The 27,057-nt window shown below is 49.6% G+C and overlaps 1 protein-coding gene across 1 annotated transcript in view; it reads left to right on the top strand.

The window, feature by feature from the left end:
- Window positions 1-12,103: 12,103 nt before the first annotated feature.
- GPR4 (G protein-coupled receptor 4) overlaps window positions 12,104-27,057 on the top strand; it is a 55,043-nt gene continuing 40,089 nt past the window's right edge. Inside the window, exon 1 of the mRNA XM_040405935.1 lies at window positions 12,104-12,237. The gene's annotated coding sequence lies outside the window, so the exon portion shown is untranslated. The remainder of the gene's footprint in view (window positions 12,238-27,057) is intronic.

Below are 27,057 nucleotides of genomic sequence, written 5' to 3'. Positions count from 1 at the left end.
CAAAGAGAAGTCACCAATACACATGCGCAGACAACAGAACAGACATCACCATTTAAACACACAATGGGACAACGGCACAATAGAAACACACCCAGCATTTCCTCCCAAGCTGACGAGTTACACTTATTATAAATTGTTACAACTTTGTGAGTTTACATTGGCCATACATATAACTTACATCAATTTAAACAGTATAACTTGGGGACAAACCTATCCAAAATTCACTTGAATAGGTTCAGGGGTTTAAAAGTTAGTATATGGCCCATAATCCAGGGGCAAGAGGCCAGCAGCCAGTCCTCTCCAAAACCCAGTGGCGAGGTTGGTTTCGCCACACATCTCCCCCCCCCCCCAGGGAAGACTAACCAGGTACCTGACCTCACGCCGGTCGGTACCTGAGTTAGTCTGGCAGCCCACCCACAACCCAATACTGGACCTGTTGCATTTGGTAGCCTGTCTCTGTCCAGTGAGTCCACCAAGGTTATGTTGGAAGCTGGTACTCCCGGTCTCTGTGTTGCTCCCTGGCTTGGAGTGGAGGTTGCTTTGTGGGCAGGTGTCAGCGGTACTCTGCCCTGGTGCCAGCGCTACCACGGAAGAAGCCTGGTTGGAGCCTGGTTGTTGGAGGGGGAGACCGACTGTCTCTACCCCCTGTGCTGTAAGTGCAGAGACCACGGTCCCATCTGCACTGTTGTGGGGCTTACTGTCTCCCCCTGGTGCGTTAAGCTGCCGCTGGGGAGAGGGGGTAACGAGCTCCTCTCCCATACATCCTTCCAGCCGCTGGGGAGGGCGACCGACCGTCTCCGCTCCCAATACAGTGTCCTGCTGCTGGGGAATGGAGACTGGGCTCCCAATTCCCAAAAAATCATGCTGCTGCTGGGGGGCAGGAACAACTACCTCTGCCCCCTGTAACTCAGCCTGCCGCTAGGGAGGGAGGACGCTGCTCTCCTCTCCCTGCATTTCACACTGCCTTCCCGGCATATCACTCTGCTGCTGGGGGGCAGGAACTACTACCTCTGCCCCCTGTAACTCAGCCTGCTGCTGGGGAGGGAGGACGCTGCTCTCCTCTCCCTGCATTTCACACTGCCTTCCCGGCATATCACTCTGCTGCTGGGGGGCAGGAACAACTACCTCTGCCCCCTGTAACTCAGCCTGCCGCTGGGGAGGGAGGACGCTGCTCTCCTCTCCCTGCACTTCACACTGCCGCTGGGGAATGGAGACTGGGCTCCCAATTCCCTGCAGGACCGGCGGAGAGACCTCGGTCCCATCTCTACCGGCCACCTGGGGTCCTTCCCAGTAACACTCTACAATATCTGCCCAGCTGAATGGGTCTGGATCTGGGTCTGTCACCCTACCGTCCTGCTGAGCCTTCTCAATGGAGTGGAAGAGATCTTGATAGTCCTGCTCCAGTTCCCACTCCAGGGTTGCTAGGTGAGCCAGGTCTTGCTCTACTTCATGGGGGTCATCCCACTCATGCCTAGCCTCCCTCTCATAAAAAATGTCCTGAAGTCTGGACTGTGCAGGGCTCCCGAAGTCAGGCTCTGCAAAGGACTCCCATAACAAGCCAGGACCATAAAACTCCTCTCCCTCTGGCTTGTCATGTTCGGCTGTCCAGGGTATATACTGTGCCATATACCACCAAAGCGCCTGGTAGGCATCCTACAGCCATAGCTCCTGCCATACCCGGTGCTCTAGTTCCTTCACCCATTCCTCCAGGGGCTGCTCTCCCAGGAAGGGCATCCGCAGGGCCACTTGCTTCTGCAACCGCTGCTCTTCACTGGGGAGACTCTCACCCCGCTGGTACTGTAGATTATCCAGGGCCTGGTACCAGATGCCTTTCCTTAATGCATCCCGGCCATCCAGGTCCTCCTCCTCGTATAACACTGCTGGTTCCATCCTGCTGCTGTCAGGGATGCTGTACTGGGACATGCGTTGTCCTTAAATTGTAGAGTCCACAGAAATGGTGTCTCCTGTAGCTGTCCTTCTGGCTGTAGGAACGATTCCGCTGCTTGCCACCAATGTAACGGACCGTTTCCGCAGACAAGGGGTTAAAATCTGTTTAGGCGATATGCCCCTTTCTGAGAGACAGGCACAGCTACTGCAGAACACCAACTCCCGAACTGGATACAAATTAGCACTCCAAACTGGAACCTCACGAATAGCTGCTAGCAGACGAACAGGGATCAGCTTACACTTCTGGCAATCGGTCTTCTAACAGCATACAGTGAATCCCCCCAATAACGAGACAAGGCTCCGTGTTGAGGGTCAAGCAGTGGTCTGACTGTACTTCACGTACAGCCTCTTTTATTCATAAACCACAAACATAGTACTGCCCACAGGGGTTTGAAATACAACCAATCAGTAATTTACAACACATACAATGTAAGTACAGCCCATCTGGTGTACACGCCCCTAGGGGACCAGAATGAAGACTGTGACATAGGACAGATAAACAGCACTTAGGACACACAGACACAACACATCCCCACAATGCATCATGGTTTCCTCCTCTCTGCCCTCGAGACACCCGAGGCGTAATCCAATTATCTCTCAAGACAAAGAGAAGTCACCAATACACATGTAGATACAACAGAACAGACATCACCCTTTAAACACACAATGGGACAATGGCACAATAGAAACACCCACAGCATTTCCTCCCAAGCTGACAAGTTACACTTATTATAAATTGTTACAACTTTGTGAGTTTACATTGGCCATACAAATAACTTACATCAATTTAAACAGTATAACTTGGGGACAAACCCATCCAAAATTCACTTGAATAGGTTCAGGGGTTTAAAAGTTAGTATATGGCCCATAATCCAGGGGCAAGAGGCGGATAAACAGGCCTCTCCAAAACCCAGTGGCGAGGTTGGTTTCGCCACAACCTGTCACTATGGAATCCATACAACCCTTCATTGTGTGTACCTGTCACAATAAACTCCATACACCTCATCACTGTGTGCACCTGTCACTACAGACTCCATACACCTCATCACTGTCTGTACCTGTCACATACACCCCAGCAGTGTGTGTACCTGTCACATACACCCCAGCACTGTGTGTACCTATCACAATAGACTCCATACACCTCATCACTGTGTGTACCTGTCACTACAGACTCCATACACCTCATCACTGTGTGTACTTGTCATTATAGACTCCATGCACCTCATCACTGTGTGTATTTGTCACTACAGACTCCATACACCTCATCACTGCGTGTATCTGTCACTATAGACTCCATACACCTCATCACTGCGTGTATCTGTCACTATAGACTCCATACACCTCATCACTGTCTGTACCTGTCACTATAGACTCCATACACCTCATCACTGTGTGCACCTGTCACTACAGACTCCATACACCTCATCACTGTGTGTACTTGTCACTATAGACTCCATACACCTCATCACTGTGTGTACCTGTCACTATAGACTCCATACACCTCATCACTGTCTGTACCTATCACATACACCTCATCACTGTGTGTACCTGTCACTATAAACTCCATACACCTCAGCACTGTGTGTACCTGTCACTACAGACTCCATACACCTCATCAATGTGTGTACCTGTCACTATAGACTCCATACACCTCATCACTGTCTGTACCTGTCACTACAGACTCCATACACGTCATCAATGTGTGTACCTGTCACTACAGACTCTATACACCTCATCACTGTGTGTACCTGTCACTATAGACTCTATACACCTCATCACTGTGTGTACCTGTCACTATAGACTCCATACACCTCAGCACTGTGTGTACCTGTAACTATAGACTCCATACACCTCATCACTGTGTGTACCTGTCACTATAGACTCCATACACCTCATCACTGTGTGTACCTGTCACTATAGACTCCATACACCTCATCACTGTCTGTACCTGTCCATACACCTCATCACTGAGTGTACCTGTAACTATAGACTCCATACACCTCATCACTGTGTGTACCTGTCACTATAGACTCCATACACCTTATCACTGTGTGTACCTGTCACTATAGACTCCATACACCTCATCAATGTGTGTACCTGTCACTATAGACTCCATACACCTCATCAATGTGTGTACCTGTCACTATTGACTCCATACACCTCATCACTGTCTGTACCTGTCACTACAGACTCCATACACGTCATCAATGTGTGTACCTGTCACTATATACTCCATACACCTCATCACTGTGTGTACCTGTCACTATAGACTCCATACACCTCATCACTGTGTGTACCTGTCACTACAGACTCCATACACCTCATCACTGTGTGTACCTGTCACTATAGACTCCATACACCTCATCACTGTCTGTACCTGTCCATACACCTCATCACTGAGTGTACCTGTAACTATAGACTCCATACACCTCATCACTGTGTGTACCTGTCACTATAGACTCCATACACCTCATCACTTTGTGTACCTGTCACTATAGACTCCATACACCTCATCACTGAGTGTACCTGTAACTATAGACTCCATACACCTCATCACTGTGTGTACCTGTCACTATAGACTCCATACACCTTATCACTGTGTGTACCTGTAACTATAGACTCCATACACCTCATCACTGTGTGTACCTGTCACTATAGACTCCATACACCTTATCACTGTGTGTACCTGTCACTATAGACTCCATACACCTCATTACTGTGTGTACCTGTCACTATAGACTCCATACACCTCATCACTGTGTGTACCTGTCACTATAGACTCCATACACCTTATCACTGTGTGTACCTGTCACTATAGACTCCATACACCTCATCACTGTGTGTACCTGTCACTATAGACTCCATACACCTCATCACTGTGTGTACCTGTCACTACAGACTCCATACACCTCATCACTGTGTGTACCTGTCACTACAGACTCCATACACCTCATCACTGTCTGTACCTGTCACTACAGACTCCATACACCTCATCACTGTGTGTACCTGTCACTATAGACTCCATACACCTCATCACTGTGTGTACCTGTCACTATAGACTCTATACACCTCATCACTGTGTGTACCTGTCACTACAGACTCCATACACCTCATCACTGTGTGTACCTGTCACTATAGACTCCATACACCTTGTCACTGTGTGTACCTGTCTCTACAGACTCCATACACCTCATCACTGTCTGTACCTGTCACTATAGACTCCATACACCTCTTCACTGTGTGTACCTGTCACTATAGACTCTATACACCTCGTCACTGTGTGTACCTGTAACTACAGACTCCATACACCTCATCACTGTCTGTACCTGTCACTATAGACTCCATACACCTCGTCACTGTGTGTACCTGTCACTACAGACTCCATACACCTCCTCACTGTGTGTACCTGTCACTACAGACTCCATACACCTCATCAATGTGTGTACCTGTCACTGGAGACTCCATACACCTCCTCACTGTGTGTACCTGTCACTATAGACTCCATACACCTCATCACTGTGTGTACCTGTCACTATAGACTCCATACACCTCATCACTGTCTGTACCTGTCACATACACCCCAGCAGTGTGTGTACCTGTCACATACACCCCAGCACTGTGTGTACCTATCAAAATAGACTCCATACACCTCATCACTGTGTGTACCTGTCACTACAGACTCCATACACCTCATCACTGTGTGTACCTGTCACTACAGACTCCATACACCTCAGTACTGTGTGTACCTGTCACTATAGACTCCATACACCTCATCACTGTGTGTACCTGTCACTATAGAATCCATACACCTCATCACTGTGTGTACCTGTCACTATAGACTCCATACACCTCATCACTGTGTGTACCTGTCACTATAGTCTCCATACACCTCATCACTGTGTGTACCTTTCACATACACCCCAGCACTGTGTGTACCTGTCACTAAAGACTCCATACACCTTATCACTGTGTGTACCTGTCACTATAGACTCCATACACCCCAGCACTGTGTGTACTTGTCACTACAGACTCCATACACCTCATCACTATGTGTACCTGTCACTATAGACTCCATACACCCCAGCACTGTGTGTACCTGTCACTATAGACTCTATACACCTCATCACTGTGTGTACCTGTCACTATAGACTCCATACACCTCATCACTGTGTGTACCTGTCACTATAGACTCCATACACCTTGTCACTGTGTGTACCTGTCTCTACAGACTCCATACACCTCATCACTGTCTGTACCTGTCACTATAGACTCCATACACCTCGTCACTGTGTGTACCTGTCACTACAGACTCCATACACCTCATCACCGTCAGTACCTGTCACTATAGACTCCATACACCTCGTCACTGTGTGTACCTGTCACTATAGACTCTATACACCTCGTCACTGTGTGTACCTGTCACTACAGACTCCATACACCTCATCAATGTGTGTACCTGTCACTGGAGACTCCATACACCTCCTCACTGTGTGTACCTGTCACTATAGACTCCATACACCTCATCACTGTGTGTACCTGTCACTATAGACTCCATACACCTCATCACTGTCTGTACCTGTCACATACACCCCAGCAGTGTGTGTACCTGTCACATACACCCCAGCACTGTGTGTACCTATCAAAAGGGATCAGCTTACACTTCTGGCAATCGGTCTTCTAACAGCATACAGTGAATCCCCCCAATAACGAGACAAGGCTCCGTGTTGAGGGTCAAGCAGTGGTCTGACTGTACTTCACGTACAGCCTCTTTTATTCATAAACCACAAACATAGTACTGCCCACAGGGGTTTGAAATACAACCAATCAGTAATTTACAACACATACAATGTAAGTACAGCCCATCTGGTGTACACGCCCCTAGGGGACCAGAATGAAGACTGTGACATAGGACAGATAAACAGCACTTAGGACACACAGACACAACACATCCCCACAATGCATCATGGTTTCCTCCTCTCTGCCCTCGAGACACCCGAGGCGTAATCCAATTATCTCTCAAGACAAAGAGAAGTCACCAATACACATGCGCAGACAACAGAACAGACATCACCCTTTAAACACACAATGGGACAATGGCACAATAGAAACACCCCCAGCATTTCCTCCCAAGCTGACAAGTTACACTTATTATAAATTGTTACAACTTTGTGAGTTTACATTGGCCATACAAATAACTTACATCAATTTAAACAGTATAACTTGGGGACAAACCCATCCAAAATTCACTTGAATAGGTTCAGGGGTTTAAAAGTTAGTATATGGCCCATAATCCAGGGGCAAGAGGCTGATAAACAGGCCTCTCCAAAACCCAGTGGCGAGGTTGGTTTCGCCACAACCTGTCACTATGGAATCCATACAACCCTTCATTGTGTGTACCTGTCACAATAAACTCCATACACCTCATCACTGTGTGCACCTGTCACTACAGACTCCATACACCTCATCAATGTGTGTACCTGTCACTATAGACTCCATACACCTCATCACTGTGTGTACCTGTCACTATAGACTCCATACACCTCATCACTGTGTGTACCTGTCACTATAGACTCCATACACCTCATCACTGTGTGTACCTGTCACATACACCCCAGCAGTGTGTGTACCTGTCACATACACCCCAGCACTGTGTGTACCTATCACAATAGACTCCATACACCTCATCACTGTGTGTACCTGTCACTACAGACTCCATACACCTCATCACTGTCTGTACCTGTCACTATAGACTCCATACACCTCATCACTGTGTGTACCTGTCACTATAGAATCCATACACCTCATCACTGTGTGTACCTGTCACTATAGACAACATGCACCTCATCACTGTGTGTATTTGTCACTACAGACTCCATACACCTCATCACTGCGTGTATCTGTCACTATAGACTCCATACACCTCATCACTGTCTGTACCTGTCACTATAGACTCCATACACCTCAGCACTGTGTGCACCTGTCACTAGACTCCATACACCTCATCACTGTGTGTACTTGTCACTATAGACTCCATACACCTCATCACTGTGTGTACCTGTCACTATAGACTCCATACACCTCATCACTGTCTGTACCTATCACATACACCTCATCACTGTGTGTACCTGTCACTATGGAATCCATACAACCCTTCATTGTGTGTACCTGTCACTACAGACTCCATACACCTCATCACTGTGTGTACCTGTCACTATAGACTCCATACACCTCATCACTGTGTGTACCTGTCACTATAGTCTCCATACACCTCATCACTGTGTGTACCTGTCACTACAGACTCCATACACCCCAGCACTGTGTGTACCTGTCACTACAGACTCCATACACCCCAGCACTGTGTGTACCTGTCACTATAGACTCCATACACCTCATCACTGTGTGTACTTGTCACTTCAGACTCCATACACCCCAGCACTGTGTGTACCTGTCACTATAGACTCCATACACCTCATCACTGTGTGTACATGTCACTACAGACTCCATACACCCCAGCACTGTGTGTACCTGTCACTATAGACTCCATACACCTCATCACTGTGTGTACCTGTCACTACAGACTCCATACACCTCATCACTGTGTGTACCTGTCACTATAGACTCCATACACCCCAGCACTGTGTGTACCTGTCACTACAGACTCCATACACCTCATCAATGTGTGTACCTGTCACGACAGACTCCATTCACCCCAGCACTGTGTGTACCTGTCACTATAGACTCCATACACCTCATCACTGTGTGTACCTGTCACTACAGACTCCATACACCTCATCACCGTCTGTACCTGTCACTATAGACTCCATACACCTCGTCACTGTGTGTACCTGTCACTATAGACTCTATACACCTCGTCACTGTGTGTACCTGTCACTACAGACTCCATACACCTCATCAATGTGTGTACCTGTCACTGGAGACTCCATACACCTCCTCACTGTGTGTACCTGTCACTATAGACTCCATACACCTCATCACTGTGTGTACCTGTCACTATAGACTCCATACACCTCATCACTGTCTGTACCTGTCACATACACCCCAGCAGTGTGTGTACCTGTCACATACACCCCAGCACTGTGTGTACCTATCAAAAGGGATCAGCTTACACTTCTGGCAATCGGTCTTCTAACAGCATACAGTGAATCCCCCCAATAACGAGACAAGGCTCCGTGTTGAGGGTCAAGCAGTGGTCTGACTGTACTTCACGTACAGCCTCTTTTATTCATAAACCACAAACATAGTACTGCCCACAGGGGTTTGAAATACAACCAATCAGTAATTTACAACACATACAATGTAAGTACAGCCCATCTGGTGTACACGCCCCTAGGGGACCAGAATGAAGACTGTGACATAGGACAGATAAACAGCACTTAGGACACACAGACACAACACATCCCCACAATGCATCATGGTTTCCTCCTCTCTGCCCTCGAGACACCCGAGGCGTAATCCAATTATCTCTCAAGACAAAGAGAAGTCACCAATACACATGCGCAGACAACAGAACAGACATCACCCTTTAAACACACAATGGGACAATGGCACAATAGAAACACCCCCAGCATTTCCTCCCAAGCTGACAAGTTACACTTATTATAAATTGTTACAACTTTGTGAGTTTACATTGGCCATACAAATAACTTACATCAATTTAAACAGTATAACTTGGGGACAAACCCATCCAAAATTCACTTGAATAGGTTCAGGGGTTTAAAAGTTAGTATATGGCCCATAATCCAGGGGCAAGAGGCTGATAAACAGGCCTCTCCAAAACCCAGTGGCGAGGTTGGTTTCGCCACAACCTGTCACTATGGAATCCATACAACCCTTCATTGTGTGTACCTGTCACAATAAACTCCATACACCTCATCACTGTGTGCACCTGTCACTACAGACTCCATACACCTCATCAATGTGTGTACCTGTCACTATAGACTCCATACACCTCATCACTGTGTGTACCTGTCACTATAGACTCCATACACCTCATCACTGTGTGTACCTGTCACTATAGACTCCATACACCTCATCACTGTGTGTACCTGTCACATACACCCCAGCAGTGTGTGTACCTGTCACATACACCCCAGCACTGTGTGTACCTATCACAATAGACTCCATACACCTCATCACTGTGTGCACATGTCACTACAGACTCCATACACCTCATCAATGTGTGTACCTGTCACTATAGACTCCATACACCTCATCACTGTGTGTACCTATCACAATAGACTCCATACACCTCATCACTGTGTGTACCTGTCACTACAGACTCCATACACCTCATCACTGTCTGTACCTGTCACTATAGACTCCATACACCTCATCACTGTGTGTACCTGTCACTATAGACTCCATACACCTCATCACTGTGTGTACCTGTCACTATAGAATCCATACACCTCATCACTGTGTGTACCTGTCACTATAGACACCATGCACCTCATCACTGTGTGTATTTGTCACTACAGACTCCATACACCTCATCACTGCGTGTATCTGTCACTATAGACTCCATACACCTCATCACTGTCTGTACCTGTCACTATAGACTCCATACACCTCATCACTGTCTGTACCTGTCACTATAGACTCCATACACCTCATCACTGTGTGTACTTGTCACTATAGACTCCATACACCTCATCACTGTGTGTACCTGTCACTATAGACTCCATACACCTCATCACTGTGTGTACCTGTCACTATAGAATCCATACACCTCATCACTGTGTGTACCTGTCACTATAGACACCATGCACCTCATCACTGTGTGTATTTGTCACTACAGACTCCATACACCTCATCACTGCGTGTATCTGTCACTATAGACTCCATACACCTCATCACTGTCTGTACCTGTCACTATAGACTCCATACACCTCATCACTGTCTGTACCTGTCACTATAGACTCCATACACCTCATCACTGTGTGCACCTGTCACTAGACTCCATACACCTCATCACTGTGTGTACTTGTCACTATAGACTCCATACACCTCATCACTGTGTGTACCTATCACATACACCTCATCACTGTGTGTACCTGTCACTATGGAATCCATACAACCCTTCATTGTGTGTACCTGTCACTACAGACTCCATACACCTCATCACTGTGTGTACCTGTCACTATAGACTCCATACACCTCATCACTGTGTGTACCTGTCACTATAGACTCTATACACCTCAGCACTGTGTGTACCTGTCACTATAGTCTCCATACACCTCATCACTGTGTGTACCTGTCACTACAGACTCCATACACCCCAGCACTGTGTGTACCTGTCACTATAGACTCCATACACCCCAGCACTGTGTGTACCTGTCACTATAGACTCCATACACCCCAGCACTGTGTGTACCTGTCACTACAGACTCCATACACCCCAGCACTGTGTGTACCTGTCACTATAGACTCCATACACCTCATCACTGTGTGTACTTGTCACTTCAGACTCCATACACCCCAGCACTGTGTGTACCTGTCACTATAGACTCCATACACCTCATCACTGTGTGTACCTGTCACTACAGACTCCATACACCTCATCACTGTGTGTACCTGTCACTATAGACTCCATACACCCCAGCACTGTGTGTACCTGTCACTACAGACTCCATACACCTCATCAATGTGTGTACCTGTCACAACAGACTCCATACACACCAGCACTGTGTGTACCTGTCACTATAGACTCCATACACCCCATCACTGTGTGTACCTGTCACTATAGACTCCATACACCCCAGCACTGTGTGTACCTGTCACTATAGACTCCATACACCCCAGCACTGTGTGTACCTGTCACTATAGACTCCATACACCTCATCACTGTGTGTACCTGTCACTATAGACTCCATACACCCCAGCACTGTGTGTACCTGTCACGACAGACTCCATACACCCCAGCACTGTGTGTACCTGTCACTATAGACTCCATACACCCCAGCACTGTGTGTACCTGTCAGCCCACACAGCTGATGCTCTGTATGTGTGTACTGGACGCTCCTCTGCCTGCCGGTCCGGGTTCTGCGCAGGGAATGGTTAATATTTAGCCCGGCCCTTGGGTTTATTTCCATCTCTGGAGCCAAGACTGAATTCAGGGCAGTCCGTCCCAGCAGAGTGCACGGCGCACTCCTCAACCAGCAGAGCTAGCACTCTACCGACTGCACAACCTGAATGAACCTCCAGGTCCTGACAGCCCCAGCTATAAGAGACGGTCTACAGCAGAACTTACCAAGTGGACAGCTGTGAGAGGTAACGAGACAGCACCTCAATCCCGAACTCTCTCCTGTAATGCTGCGGTCTTATTACTGACCCTGAACTCTCTCCTGTAATGCTGCGCTCTCATCACTGACCCTGAACTCTCTCCTGTAATGCTGCGCTCTTATCACTGACCCTGAACTCTCTCCTGTAATGCTGCGGTCTCATCCCTGACCCTGAACTCTCTCCTGTAATGCTGCAGTCTCATCCCTGACCCTGAACTCTCTCCTGTAATGCTGCGCTCTCATCACTGACCCTGAACTCTCTCCTGTAATGCTGCGCTCTCATCACTGACCCTGAACTCTCTCCTGTAATGCTGCGCTCTCATCACTGACCCTGAACTCTCTCCTTTAATGCTGCGCTCTCATCACTGACCCTGAACTCTCTCCTGTAATGCTGCACTCTCATCACTGACCCTGAACTCTCTCCTGTAATGCTGCGCTCTCATCACTGACCCTGAACTCTCTCCTGTAATGCTGCGCTCTCATCACTGACCCTGAACTCTCTCCTGTAATGCTGCGCTCTCATCACTGACCCTGAACTCTCTCCTGTAATGCTGCGCTCTCATCACTGACCCTGAACTCTCTCCTGTAATGCTGCGCTCTCATCACTGACCCTGAACTCTCTCCTGTAATGCTGCGCTCTCATCACTGACCCTGAACTCTCTCCTGTAATGCTGCGCTCTCATCACTGACCCTGAACTCTCTCCTTTAATGCTGCGCTCTCATCACTGACCCTGAACTCTCTCCTGTAATGCTGCGCTCTCATCCCTGACCCTGAACTCTCTCCTGTAATGCTGCGCTCTCATCCCTGACCCTGAACTCTCTCCTGTAATGCTGCGCTCTCATCACTGACCCTGAACTCTCTCCTGTAATGCTGCGCTCTCATCACTGACCCTGAACTCTCTCCTGTAATGCTGCGCTCTCATCCCTGACCCTGAACTCTCTCCTGTAATGCTGCGCTCTCATCACTGACCCTGAACTCTCTCCTTTAATGCTGCGCTCTCATCACTGACCCTGAACTCTCTCCTGTAATGCTGCGCTCTCATCCCTGACCCTGAACTCTCTCCTGTAATGCTGCGCTCTCATCCCTGACCCTGAACTCTCTCCTGTAATGCTGCGCTCTCATCACTGACCCTGAACTCTCTCCTGTAATGCTGCGCTCTCATCACTGACCCTGAACTCTCCCTTGTAATGCTGCGCTCTCATCACTGACCCTGAACTCTCTCCTGTAATGCTGCGCTCTCATCAATGACCCTGAACTCTCTCCTGTAATGCTGCGCTCTCATCACTGACCCTGAACTCTCTCCTGTAATGCTGCGCTCTCATCACTGACCCTGAACTCTTTCCTGTAATGCTGCGCTCTCATCACTGACCCTGAACTCTCTCCTGTAATGCTGCGCTCTCATCCCTGACCCTGAACTCTCTCCTGTAATGCTGCGCTCTCATCACTGACCATGAACTCTTTCCTGTAATGCTGCGCTCTCATCACTGACCCTGAACTCTCTCCTGTAATGCTGCGCTCTCATCCCTGACCCTGATCTTCTTCCAATATGTGTCCTAACAATCTCTCTCGTGCTGTCTTATCTGTGTTCCTGGTGTCTCTGTAACACCTTCACAGTGCTGTCTCTTTTTATTTACTCTGACAGTCCTGTTTTACATCTGCAGTCTCTCTTGTTTTCCATCCTGTCCGGTGCTCTCTGCATTGCTTTCCTCTGCGCTCTCATTCATTTCTCACACATTTCACAACATCCAGCTCTGTATAAACCCTTCTAGAACGTGGCTGCAGTCTGCGCTGTCTGATACCACTCGTCTGTCTCTGATACCACTCGCCTGTCTCCTGCGCTGTCTGATACCACTCGCCTGTCTCCTGCGCTGTCTCCGATACCTGTCCACTGTCTCCTGCGCTGTCTCTGATACCACTCGCCTGTCTCCTGCGCTGTCTCTGATACCTGTCCACTGTCTCCTGCGCTGTCTCTGATACCTGTCCACTGTCTCCTATGCTGTCTCTGATACCACTCGCCTGTCTCCTGCGCTGTCTCTGATACCTGTCCACTGTCTCCTGCACTGTCTCTGATACCACTCGTCTGTCTTCTGCGCTGTCTCTGATACCTGTCCACTGTCTCCTATGCTGTCTCTGATACCACTCGTCTGTCTCTGATACCACTCGTCTGTCTCTGATACCACTCGTCTGTCTCCTGCGCTGTCTCTGATACCTGTCCACTGTCTCCTATGCTGTCTCTGATACCACTCGTCTGTCTCTGATACCACTCGTCTGTCTCTGATACCACTCGCCTGTCTCCTGCGCTGTCTCCGATACCTTTCCACTGTCTCCTGCGCTGTCTCTGATACCTGTCCACTGTCTCCTATGCTGTCTCTGATACCACTCGCCTGTCTCCTGCGCTGTCTCTGATACCTGTCCACTGTCTCCTGCGCTGTCTCTGATACCTGTCCACTGTCTCCTATGCTGTCTCTGATACCACTCTCCTGTCTCTGATACCACTCGCCTGTCTCCTGCGCTGTCTCTGATACCTGTCCACTGTCTCTGATACCACTCGCCTGTCTCCTGCGCTGTCTCTGATACCTGTCTACTGTCTCCTGCGCTGTCTCTGATACCTGTCCACTGTCTCCTGCGCTGTCTCTGATACCACTCGTCTGTCTTCTGCGCTGTCTCTGATACCTGTCCACTGTCTCCTATGCTGTCTCTGATACCACTCGTCTGTCTCTGATACCACTCGTCTGTCTCTGATACCACTTGTCTGTCTCTGATACCACTCATCTGTCTCTGATACCACTCGTCTGTCTCTGATACCACTCGTCTGTCTCTGATACCACTCGTCTGTCTCTGATACCACTCGTCTGTCTCTGATACCACTCTTCTGTCTCTGATACCACTCTTCTGTCTCTGAAACCACTCTTCTGTCTCTGATACCACTCTTCTGTCTCTGATACCACTCTTCTGTCTCTGATACCACTCGTCTGTCTCTGATACAACTCGTCTGTCTCTGAAACCACTCTTCTGTCTCTGAAACCACTCTTCTGTCTCTGATACCACTCGCCTGTCTCTGATACCACTCGCCTGTCTCCTGCGCTGTCTCCGATACCTGTCCACTGTCTCCTGCGCTGTCTCTGATACCACTCGCCTGTCTCCTGCGCTGTCTCTGATACCACTCGCCTGTCTCCTGCGCTGTCTCTGATACCTGTCCACTGTCTCCTGCGCTGTCTCTGATACCTGTCCACTGTCTCCTATGCTGTCTCTGATACCACTCTCATGTCTCTGATACCACTCGCCTGTCTCCTGCGCTGTCTCTGATACCTGTCCACTGTCTCTGATACCACTCGCCTGTCTCCTGCGCTGTCTCTGATACCTGTCCACTGTCTCTGATACCACTCGCCTGTCTCCTGCGCTGTCTCTGATACCTGTCCACTGTCTCCTGCGCTGTCTCTGATACCTGTCCACTGTCTCCTATGCTGTCTCTGATACCTGTCCACTGTCTCCTATGCTGTCTCTGATACCACTCGTCTGTCTCCTGCGCTGTCTCTGATACCTGTCCACTGTCTCCTGCGCTGTCTCTGATACCTGTCCACTGTCTCCTGCGCTGTCTCTGATACCTGTCCACTGTCTCCTATGCTGTCTCTGATACCACTCGTCTGTCTCTGATACCACTCGTCTGTCTCTGATACCACTCTTCTGTCTCTGATACCACTCGTCTGTCTCTGATACCACTCGTCTGTCTCTGAAACCACTCTTCTGTCTCTGAAACCACTCTTCTGTCTCTGAAACCACTCTTCTGTCTCTGAAACCACTCTTCTGTCTCTGATACCACTCGTCTGTCTCTGAAACCACTCGTCTGTCTCTGATACCACTCGTCTGTCTCTGAAACCACTCTCCTGTCTCTGATACCACTCTCCTGTCTCTGATACCACTCTCCTGTCTCTGATACCACTCTTCTGTCTCTGATACCACTCTTCTGTCTCTGATACCACTCTTCTGTCTCTGATACCACTCTCCTGTCTCTGATACCACTCTCCTGTCTCTGATACCACTCTCCTGTCTCTGATACCACTCTTCTGTCTCTGATACCACTCTCCTGTCTCTGATACCACTCTTCTGTCTCTGATACCACTCTTCTGTCTCTGATACCACTCTCCTGTCTCTGATACCACTCTCCTGTCTCTGATACCACTCGTCTGTCTCTGATACCACTCTTCTGTCTCCTGCGCTGTCTCTGATACCACTCTCCTGTCTCTGATACCACTCTTCTGTCTCTGATACCACTCTCCTGTCTCTGATACCACTCGTCTGTCTCTGATACCACTCTTCTGTCTCTGATACCACTCTTCTGTCTCTGATACCTCTCGTCTGTCTCTGATACCACTCTCCTGTCTCTGATACCACTCTTCTGTCTCTGATACCACTCTTCTGTCTCTGATACCACTCTTCTGTCTCTGATACCACTCTTCTGTCTCCTGCGCTGTCTCTGATACAAGTCTGTCTCTGATACCACTCTTCTGTCTCTGATACCACTCTTCTGTCTCTGATACCACTCGTCTGTCTCTGATACCACTCGTCTGTCTCTGATACCACTCGTCTGTCTCTGATACCACTCGTCTGTCTCTGATACCACTCTTCTGTCTCCTGCGCTGTCTCTGATTCCACTCACCTGTCTCCTGCACTGTCTCTGATTCCACTCACCTGTCTCCTGCGCTGTCTCTGATTCCACTCGTCTGTCTCTGATACCACTCGTCTGTCTCCGATACCACTCTTCTGTCTCTGATACCACTCTTCTGTCTCTGATACCACTCTCCTGTCTCTGATACCACTCGTCTGTCTCTGATACCACTCGTCTGTCTCTGATACCACTCTTCTGTCTCTGATACCACTCTCCTGTCTCTGATACCAGTCGTCTGTCTCTGATACCACTCTCCTGTCTCTGATACCACTCTCCTGTCTCTGATACCACTCTTCTGTCTCTGATACCACTCTTCTGTCTCTGATACCACTCTTCTGTCTCTGATACCACTCTCCTGTCTCTGATACCACTCTTCTGTCTCTGATACCACTCTCCTGTCTCTGATACCACTCTCCTGTCTCTGATACCACTCTCCTGTCTCTGATACCACTCGCCTGTCTCTGATACCTCTCTTCTGTCTCTGATACCACTCGCCTGTCTCTGATACCACTCTTCTGTCTCTGATACCACTCTCCTGTCTCTGATACCACTCTTCTGTCTCTGATACCACTCGTCTGTCTCTGATACCACTCTTCTGTCTCCTGCGCTGTCTCTGATACCACTCTCCTGTCTCTGATACCACTCTCCTGTCTCTGATACCACTCTCCTGTCTCTGATACCACTCTCCTGTCTCTGATACCACTCTTCTGTCTCTGATACCACTCTCCTGTCTCTGATACCACTCTCCTGTCTCTGATACCACTCTCCTGTCTCTGATACCACTCTTCTGTCTCTGATACCACTCTTCTGTCTCTGATACCACTCGTCTGTCTCTGATACCACTCTCCTGTCTCTGATACCACTCTCCTGTCTCTGATACCACTCTCCTGTCTCTGATACCACTCTCCTGTCTCTGATACCACTCTCCTGTCTCTGATACCACTCTTCTGTCTCTGATACCACTCTCCTGTCTCTGATACCACTCTCCTGTCTCTGATACCACTCTCCTGTCTCTGATACCACTCTCCTGTCTCTGATACCACTCTTCTGTCTCTGATACCACTCTTCTGTCTCTGATACCACTCTTCTGTCTATGATACCACTCTCCTGTCTCTGATACCAGTCGTCTGTCTCTGATACCACTCTCCTGTCTCTGATACCACTCTTCTGTCTCTGATACCACTCTCCTGTCTCTGATACCACTCTCCTGTCTCTGATACCAGTCGTCTGTCTCTGATACCACTCTCCTGTCTCTGATACCACTCTCCTGTCTCTGATACCACTCTTCTGTCTCTGATACCACTCTTCTGTCTCTGATACCACTCTTCTGTCTCTGATACCACTCTCCTGTCTCTGATACCACTCTCCTGTCTCTGATACCACTCGCCTGTCTCTGATACCACTCTTCTGTCTCTGATACCACTCTTCTGTCTCTGATACCACTCTCCTGTCTCTGATACCACTCGCCTGTCTCTGATACCACTCTTCTGTCTCTGATACCACTCTCCTGTCTCTGATACCACTCTTCTGTCTCTGATACCACTCGTCTGTCTCTGATACCACTCTTCTGTCTCCTGCGCTGTCTCTGATACCACTCTCCTGTCTCTGATACCACTCTCCTGTCTCTGATACCACTCTTCTGTCTCTGATACCACTCTCCTGTCTCTGATACCACTCTCCTGTCTCTGATACCACTCTCCTGTCTCTGAAACCACTCTTCTGTCTCTGAAACCACTCTTCTGTCTCTGATACCACTCGCCTGTCTCTGATACCACTCGCCTGTCTCCTGCGCTGTCTCTGATACCACTCGCCTGTCTCCTGCGCTGTCTCTGATACCTGTCCACTGTCTCCTGCGCTGTCTCTGATACCTGTCCACTGTCTCCTATGCTGTCTCTGATACCACTCTCCTGTCTCTGATACCACTCGCCTGTCTCCTGCGCTGTCTCTGATACCTGTCCACTGTCTCTGATACCACTCGCCTGTCTCCTGCGCTGTCTCTGATACCTGTCCACTGTCTCTGATACCACTCGCCTGTCTCCTGCGCTGTCTCTGATACCTGTCCACTGTCTCCTGCGCTGTCTCTGATACCTGTCCACTGTCTCCTATGCTGTCTCTGATACCTGTCCACTGTCTCCTATGCTGTCTCTGATACCACTCGTCTGTCTCCTGCGCTGTCTCTGATACCTGTCCACTGTCTCCTGCGCTGTCTCTGATACCTGTCCACTGTCTCCTGCGCTGTCTCTGATACCTGTCCACTGTCTCCTATGCTGTCTCTGATACCACTCGTCTGTCTCTGATACCACTCGTCTGTCTCTGATACCACTCGTCTGTCTGATACCACTTTTCTGTCTCTGATACCACTCGTCTGTCTCTGATACCACTCTTCTGTCTCTGATACCACTCGTCTGTCTCTGATACCACTCGTCTGTCTCTGAAACCACTCTTCTGTCTCTGAAACCACTCTTCTGTCTCTGAAACCACTCTTCTGTCTCTGAAACCACTCTTCTGTCTCTGATACCACTCGTCTGTCTCTGAAACCACTCGTCTGTCTCTGATACCACTCTTCTGTCTCTGATACCACTCTTTTGTCTCTGAAACCACTCTTCTGTCTCTGAAACCACTCTTCTGTCTCTGATACCACTCTTCTGTCTCTGATACCACTCTTTTGTCTCTGAAACCACTCTTCTGTCTCTGATACCACTCGTCTGTCTCTGAAACCACTCTCCTGTCTCTGATACCACTCTCCTGTCTCTGATACCACTCTTCTGTCTCTGATACCACTCTCCTGTCTCTGATACCACTCTCCTGTCTCTGATACCACTCGTCTGTCTCTGATACCACTCTTCTGTCTCCTGCGCTGTCTCTGATACCACTCTCCTGTCTCTGATACCACTCTCCTGTCTCTGATACCACTCTCCTGTCTCTGATACCACTCGTCTGTCTCTGATACCACTCTTCTGTCTCTGATACCACTGTTCTGTCTCTGATACCACTCTTCTGTCTCTGATACCACTCTTCTGTCTCTGATACCACTCGTCTGTCTCTGATACCACTCTTCTGTCTCTGATACCACTCTTCTGTCTCTGATACCACTCTTCTGTCTCCTGCGCTGTCTCTGATACAAGTCTGTCTCTGATACCACTCTTCTGTCTCTGATACCACTCTTCTGTCTCTGATACCACTCGTCTGTCTCTGATACCACTCTTCTGTCTCTGATACCACTCTTCTGTCTCTGATACCACTCTTCTGTCTCTGATACCACTCGTCTGTCTCTGATACCACTCGTCTGTCTCTGATACCACTCGTCTGTCTCTGATACCACTCGTCTGTCTCTGATACCACTCTTCTGTCTCCTGCGCTGTCTCTGATACAAGTCTGTCTCTGATACCACTCTCCTGTCTCTGATACCACTCTCCTGTCTCTGATACCACTCTTCTGTCTCCTGCGCTGTCTCTGATTCCACTCACCTGTCTCCTGCACTGTCTCTGATTCCACTCACCTGTCTCCTGCGCTGTCTCTGATTCCACTCGTCTGTCTCTGATACCACTCGTCTGTCTCTGATACCACTCGTCTGTCTCTGATACCACTCTTCTGTCTCTGATACCACTCTTCTGTCTCTGATACCACTCCCCTGTCTCTGATACCACTCGTCTGTCTCTGATACCACTCGTCTGTCTCTGATACCACTCTTCTGTCTCTGATACCACTCTCCTGTCTCTGATACCAGTCGTCTGTCTCTGATACCACTCTCCTGTCTCTGATACCACTCTCCTGTCTCTGATACCACTCTTCTGTCTCTGATACCACTCTTCTGTCTCTGATACCACTCTTCTGTCTCTGATACCACTCTCCTGTCTCTGATACCACTCTCCTGTCTCTGATACCACTCTTCTGTCTCTGATACCACTCTCCTGTCTCTGATACCACTCTCCTGTCTCTGATACCACTCTCCTGTCTCTGATACCACTCTCCTGTCTCTGATACCACTCGCCTGTCTCTGATACCACTCTTCTGTCTCTGATACCACTCGCCTGTCTCTGATACCACTCTTCTGTCTCTGATACCACTCTCCTGTCTCTGATACCACTCTTCTGTCTCTGATACCACTCGTCTGTCTCTGATACCACTCTTCTGTCTCCTGCGCTGTCTCTGATACCACTCTCCTGTCTCTGATACCACTCTCCTGTCTCTGATACCACTCTCCTGTCTCTGATACCACTCTCCTGTCTCTGATACCACTCTTCTGTCTCTGATACCACTCTCCTGTCTCTGATACCACTCTCCTGTCTCTGATACCACTCTCCTGTCTCTGATACCACTCGTCTGTCTCTGATACCACTCTTCTGTCTCTGATACCACTCTTCTGTCTCTGATACCACTCGTCTGTCTCTGATACCACTCTCCTGTCTCTGATACCACTCTTCTGTCTCTGATACCACTCTTCTGTCTCTGATACCACTCTCCTGTCTCTGATACCACTCTCCTGTCTCTGATACCACTCTCCTGTCTCTGATACCACTCTCCTGTCTCTGATACCACTCTTCTGTCTCCTGCGCTGTCTCTGATACCACTCTCCTGTCTCTGATACCACTCTCCTGTCTCTGATACCACTCTTCTGTCTCTGATACCACTCTTCTGTCTCTGATACCACTCTTCTGTCTCTGATACCACTCTCCTGTCTCTGATACCACTCTCCTGTCTCTGATACCAGTCGTCTGTCTCTGATACCACTCTCCTGTCTCTGATACCACTCTCCTGTCTCTGATACCACTCTTCTGTCTCTGATACCACTCTCCTGTCTCTGATACCACTCTTCTGTCTCTGATACCACTCTCCTGTCTCTGATACCACTCTCCTGTCTCTGATACCACTCTCCTGTCTCTGATACCACTCTTCTGTCTCTGATACCACTCTTCTGTCTCTGATACCACTCTCCTGTCTCTGATACCACTCTTCTGTCTCTGATACCACTCTTCTGTCTCTGATACCACTCTCCTGTCTCTGATACCACTCTCCTGTCTCTGATACCACTCGCCTGTCTCTGATACCACTCTCCTGTCTCTGATACCACTCGCCTGTCTCTGATACCACTCTTCTGTCTCTGATACCACTCTCCTGTCTCTGATACCACTCTTCTGTCTCTGATACCACTCTTCTGTCTCTGATACCACTCTCCTGTCTCTGATACCACTCTTCTGTCTCTGATACCACTCGTCTGTCTCTGATACCACTCTTCTGTCTCCTGCGCTGTCTCTGATACCACTCTCCTGTCTCTGATACCACTCTCCTGTCTCTGATACCACTCTTCTGTCTCTGATACCACTCTCCTGTCTCTGATACCACTCTTCTGTCTCTGATACCACTCTCCTGTCTCTGATACCACTCTCCTGTCTCTGATACCACTCTCCTGTCTCTGATACCACTCGTCTGTCTCTGATACCACTCTTCTGTCTCTGATACCACTCTTCTGTCTCTGATACCACTCGTCTGTCTCTGATACCACTCTCCTGTCTCTGATACCACTCTTCTGTCTCTGATACCACTCTTCTGTCTCTGATACCACTCTTCTGTCTCTGATACCACTCTTCTGTCTCTGATACCACTCTCCTGTCTCTGATACCACTCGTCTGTCTCTGATACCACTCTCCTGTCTCTGATACCACTCTTCTGTCTCTGATACCACTCTTCTGTCTCTGATACCACTCTCCTGTCTCTGATACCACTCTCCTGTCTCTGATACCACTCTCCTGTCTCTGATACCACTCTCCTGTCTCTGATACCACTCTCCTGTCTCTGATACCACTCGTCTGTCTCTGATACCACTCTTCTGTCTCTGATACCACTCTTCTGTCTCCTGCGCTGTCTCTGATACCACTCTCCTGTCTCTGATACCACTCTCCTGTCTCTGATACCACTCGCCTGTCTCTGATACCACTCTCCTGTCTCTGATACCACTCTCCTGTCTCTGATACCACTCGTCTGTCTCTGATACCACTCTTCTGTCTCCTGCGCTGTCTCTGATACAAGTCTGTCTCTGATACCACTCTCCTGTCTCTGATACCACTCTTCTGTCTCTGATACCACTCTTCTGTCTCCTGCGCAGTCTCTGATTCCACTCACCTGTCTCCTGCGCTGTCTCTGATTCCACTCACCTGTCTCCTGCGCTGTCTCTGATTCCACTCACCTGTCTCCTGCGCTGTCTCTGATTCCACTCACCTGTCTCCTGCGCTGTCTCTGATTCCACTCACCTGTCTCCTGCGCTGTCTCTGATTCCACTCACCTGTCTCCTGCGCTGTCTCTGATACCACTTGTCTGTCTCCTGCGCTGTCTCTGATACCACTTGTCTGTCTCCTGTGCTGTCTCTCTCAGGTGTTCTCTTGTTGGCTCCTGAACTCTGTCCTGCTGGTTCTCATTATAAGTGCACTCTCCTATCAGTTGTCTCTTCTCTCCTCATGCTGTCTACCCCTGTGCACACTCTCTGGTGTTTTGCAGCACTCTCGTGCCATGTCTCACTTCCTAATCGCTTACAGTATGTAAATATTTCTATGTAAAGTAGACAGCGCATTAATCACTATTACCCCCATCTGCCTCTGTCTCTCTCCCATGACCAATTCTAATGATCTGTCACAAAATGAGACAGACGCAGGAGCTGTCTCATTTGAAAAAGTGACTAGACAAAGAAATAAAGACTGCAAGGCAACTGACACCACAGTCCTGCCGCCCGTCTCGCCTCTCGACCAGGGCCCTGGACAAGTCTACCGAACATTACTTCCCCCATGCCCCCCAACCCTATCTGCACCTAACAGTACTGCCCCAATCCCTATCTGCACCTAGAAGTACTGCCCCCATCCCTATCTGCACCTAACAGTACTGCCGCTATGTCTTCAACCATATCTGCACCTAGAAGTACTGCCCCCATGTCCCCCAACCCTATCTGCACCTAACAGTACTGCCGCCATGCCCCCCAACCCTATCTGCACCTAACAGTACTGCCCCAATCCCTATCTGCACCTAACAGTACTGCCCCCATCCCTAACTGCACCTAACAGTACTACCCCCATCCCTAACTGCACCTAACAGTACTGCCCCCATCCCCCCAACCCTATCTGCACCTAACAGTACTGCCCTAATTCCTATCTTCACCTAACAGTACTGGCCCCATACCTATCTGCACCTAACAGTACTGCCCCAATCCCTATCTGCACCTAGAAGTACTGCCCCCATCCCTATCTGCACCTAACAGTACTGCCGCCATGTCCCCAACCCTATCTGCACCTAACAGTACTGCCGCCATGCCCCCCAACCCTATCTGCACCTAACAGTACTGCCCCAATCCCTATCTGCACCTAACAGTACTGCCCCATCCCTAACTGCACCTAGCAGTACTGCCTCCATGCCCCCAACCCTATCCGCACCTAACAGTACTGCCCCAATCCCTATCTGCACCTAGAAGTACTGCCCCCTTGCCCCCCAACCCTATCTGCACCCAACAGTACTGCCCCATCCCTATCTGCACCTAGAAGTACTGCCCCCATGTCCCCCAACCCTTTGTGCACCTATCAGTAATGCTACCATGCCCCTCAACCCTTTCTGCACCTATTAGTACTGCCCCCATGTCCCCAACCCTTTCTTACCTAGCAGTACTGCCCCATGCCCTCCAACCCTATCTGCACCTAGCAGTACTGCCCCCATGCCCTCCAACCCTATCTGCACTTAGCAGTACTGCCCCCATGCCCTCCAACACTACCTGCACCCAGCAGTACTGCCCTATGGATAGACTGGGCTTGTAAATCTCAGCATCTTTTTTATATAATTGCACTCAGTGCAGGGCTACAGGTGAGAGACATGCCCTCCAGCTCGGGCGGGAGACACGCCCTCAAGCAGGGGCACAAGGCAACGGGCACGCCCTCTAGTCGGGGCGTGAGGCACACCCTCAAGTGGGGCCGCGAGGCGAGAGGCACGCCCTCGAACCTGGGCAATACTGTTGGGCATTTAGGCATACATGTTCCCTATGGTATCCTGCGGCACATTTGCCCACAGATGTTGCAGCTGGGTCTGTAGATCCTGCACATTCGTAGGTTAGTGAAGGAAGTTGGAGGAAATATTTCTGGGAAACCCTTGTGTGTGGGCGAGCATTATCCTGCTGAAAAATGGAAGCCCTGCCAAGAGAGGAACACATGTGGCGGCAGGAAGTCCTGCACATATCACTGAGCTGTGAGTGTCCTCGTATCACTACTAGGGGTGACCGACTGTCGTATGCGATGGCTCCCCCGATCATCACACCAGCAGTTGTCAGCTCTGCCAAGAGAGGAACACATGTGGTGTCAGGATGTCCTGCACATATCACTGAGCTGTTAGTGTCCTCATATCACTACTAGGGGTGACCGACTGTCGTATGTGATGGCTCTCCCGATCATCACACCAGCAGTTGTCAGCCCTGCCATGAGGGGGACATGTGGCGGCAGGATGTCCTCTACATATCACTGAGCTGTCAGTGTCCTCGTATCTCTACTAGGGGTGACCGACTGTCATATGCGATGGCTCCCCCGATCATCACACCAGCAGTTGTCAGCTCTGCCATGAGAGGACCACATGTGGTGTCAGGATGTCCTGCAGATATCACTGAGCTGTCAGTGTCCTCGTATCTCTACTAGGGGTGACCGACTGTCATATGCGATGGCTCCCCCGATCATCACACCAGCAGTTGTCAGCTCTGCCATGAGAGGACCACATGTGGTGTCAGGATGTCCTGCACATATCACTGAGCTGTCAGTGTCCTCGTATCACTACTAGGGGTGACTGACTGTCGTATGCGATGGCTCCCCCGATCATCACACCAGCAGTTGTCAACCCTGCTATGACGAGGACATGTGGTGGCAGGATGTCCTGCACATATCACTGAGCTGTGAGTGTCCTCGTATCACTACTAGGGGTGACTGACTGACGTATGCGATGGCTCCCCCGATCATCACACCAGCAGTTGTCGGCCCTGCTATGACGAGGACATGTGGTGGCAGGATGTCCTGCACATATCACTGAGCTGTGAGTTTCCTCGTATCACTACTAGGGGTGACTGACTGCCGTATGCGATGGCTCCCCCGATCATCACACCAGCAGTTGTCGGCCCTGCCATGATGGGGACATGTGGTGGCAGGATTTCCTGCACATATCACTGAGCTGTGAGTGTCCTCGTATTACTACTAGGGGTGACCGGCTGTCGTATGCGATGGCTCCCCCGATCATCACACCAGCAGTTGTCAACCCTGCCATGAGGGGGACATGTGGCGGCAGGATGTCCTCTACATATCACTGAGCTGTGAGTGTCCTCGTATTACTACTAGGGGTGACTGACTGACGTATGCGATGGCTCCCCCGATCATCACACCAGCAGTTGTCAACCCTGCCATGAGGGGGACATGTGGCGGCAGGATGTCCTCTACATATCACTGAGCTGTGAGTGTCCTCGTATTACTACTAGGGGTGACTGACTGACGTATGCGATGGCTCCCCCGATCATCACACCAGCAGTTGTCGGCCCTGCTATGATGAGGACATGTGGTGGCAGGATGTCCTGCACATATCACTGAGCTGTGAGTGTCCTCGTATCACTACTAGGGGTGACTGACTGACGTATGCGATGGCTCCCCCGATCATCACACCAGCAGTTGTCGGCCCTGCTATGACGAGGACATGTGGCGGCAGGATGTCCTCTACATATCACTGAGCTGGGAGTGTCCTCTTATTACTACTAGGGGTGACCGACTGTCGTATGCGATGGCTCCCCCGATCATCACACCAGCAGTTGTCGGCCCTGCTATGACGAGGACATGTGGTGGCAGGATGTCCTCTACATATCACTGAGCTGTTAGTGTCCTCATATCACTACTAGGGGTGACTGACTGCCGTATGCGATGGCTCCCCCGATCATCACACCAGCAGTTGTCGGCCCTGCTATGACGAGGACATGTGGTGGCAGGATGTCCTGCACATATCACTGAGCTGTGAGTTTCCTCGTATCACTACTAGGGGTGACCGACTGTCGTATGCGATGGCTCCCCCGATCATCACACCAGCAGTTGTCGGCCCTGCTATGACGAGGACATGTGGCGGCAGGATGTCCTCTACATATCACTGAGCTGGGA

The sequence above is a fragment of the Bufo bufo genome, chromosome 8 (assembly GCF_905171765.1).
Source record: "Bufo bufo chromosome 8, aBufBuf1.1, whole genome shotgun sequence".
NCBI classification, from domain to species: domain Eukaryota; kingdom Metazoa; phylum Chordata; class Amphibia; order Anura; family Bufonidae; genus Bufo; species Bufo bufo.
The sequence above is the reverse complement of the archived record's forward strand: the minus strand, read 5'-3'. Positions and strand labels throughout refer to the sequence as shown.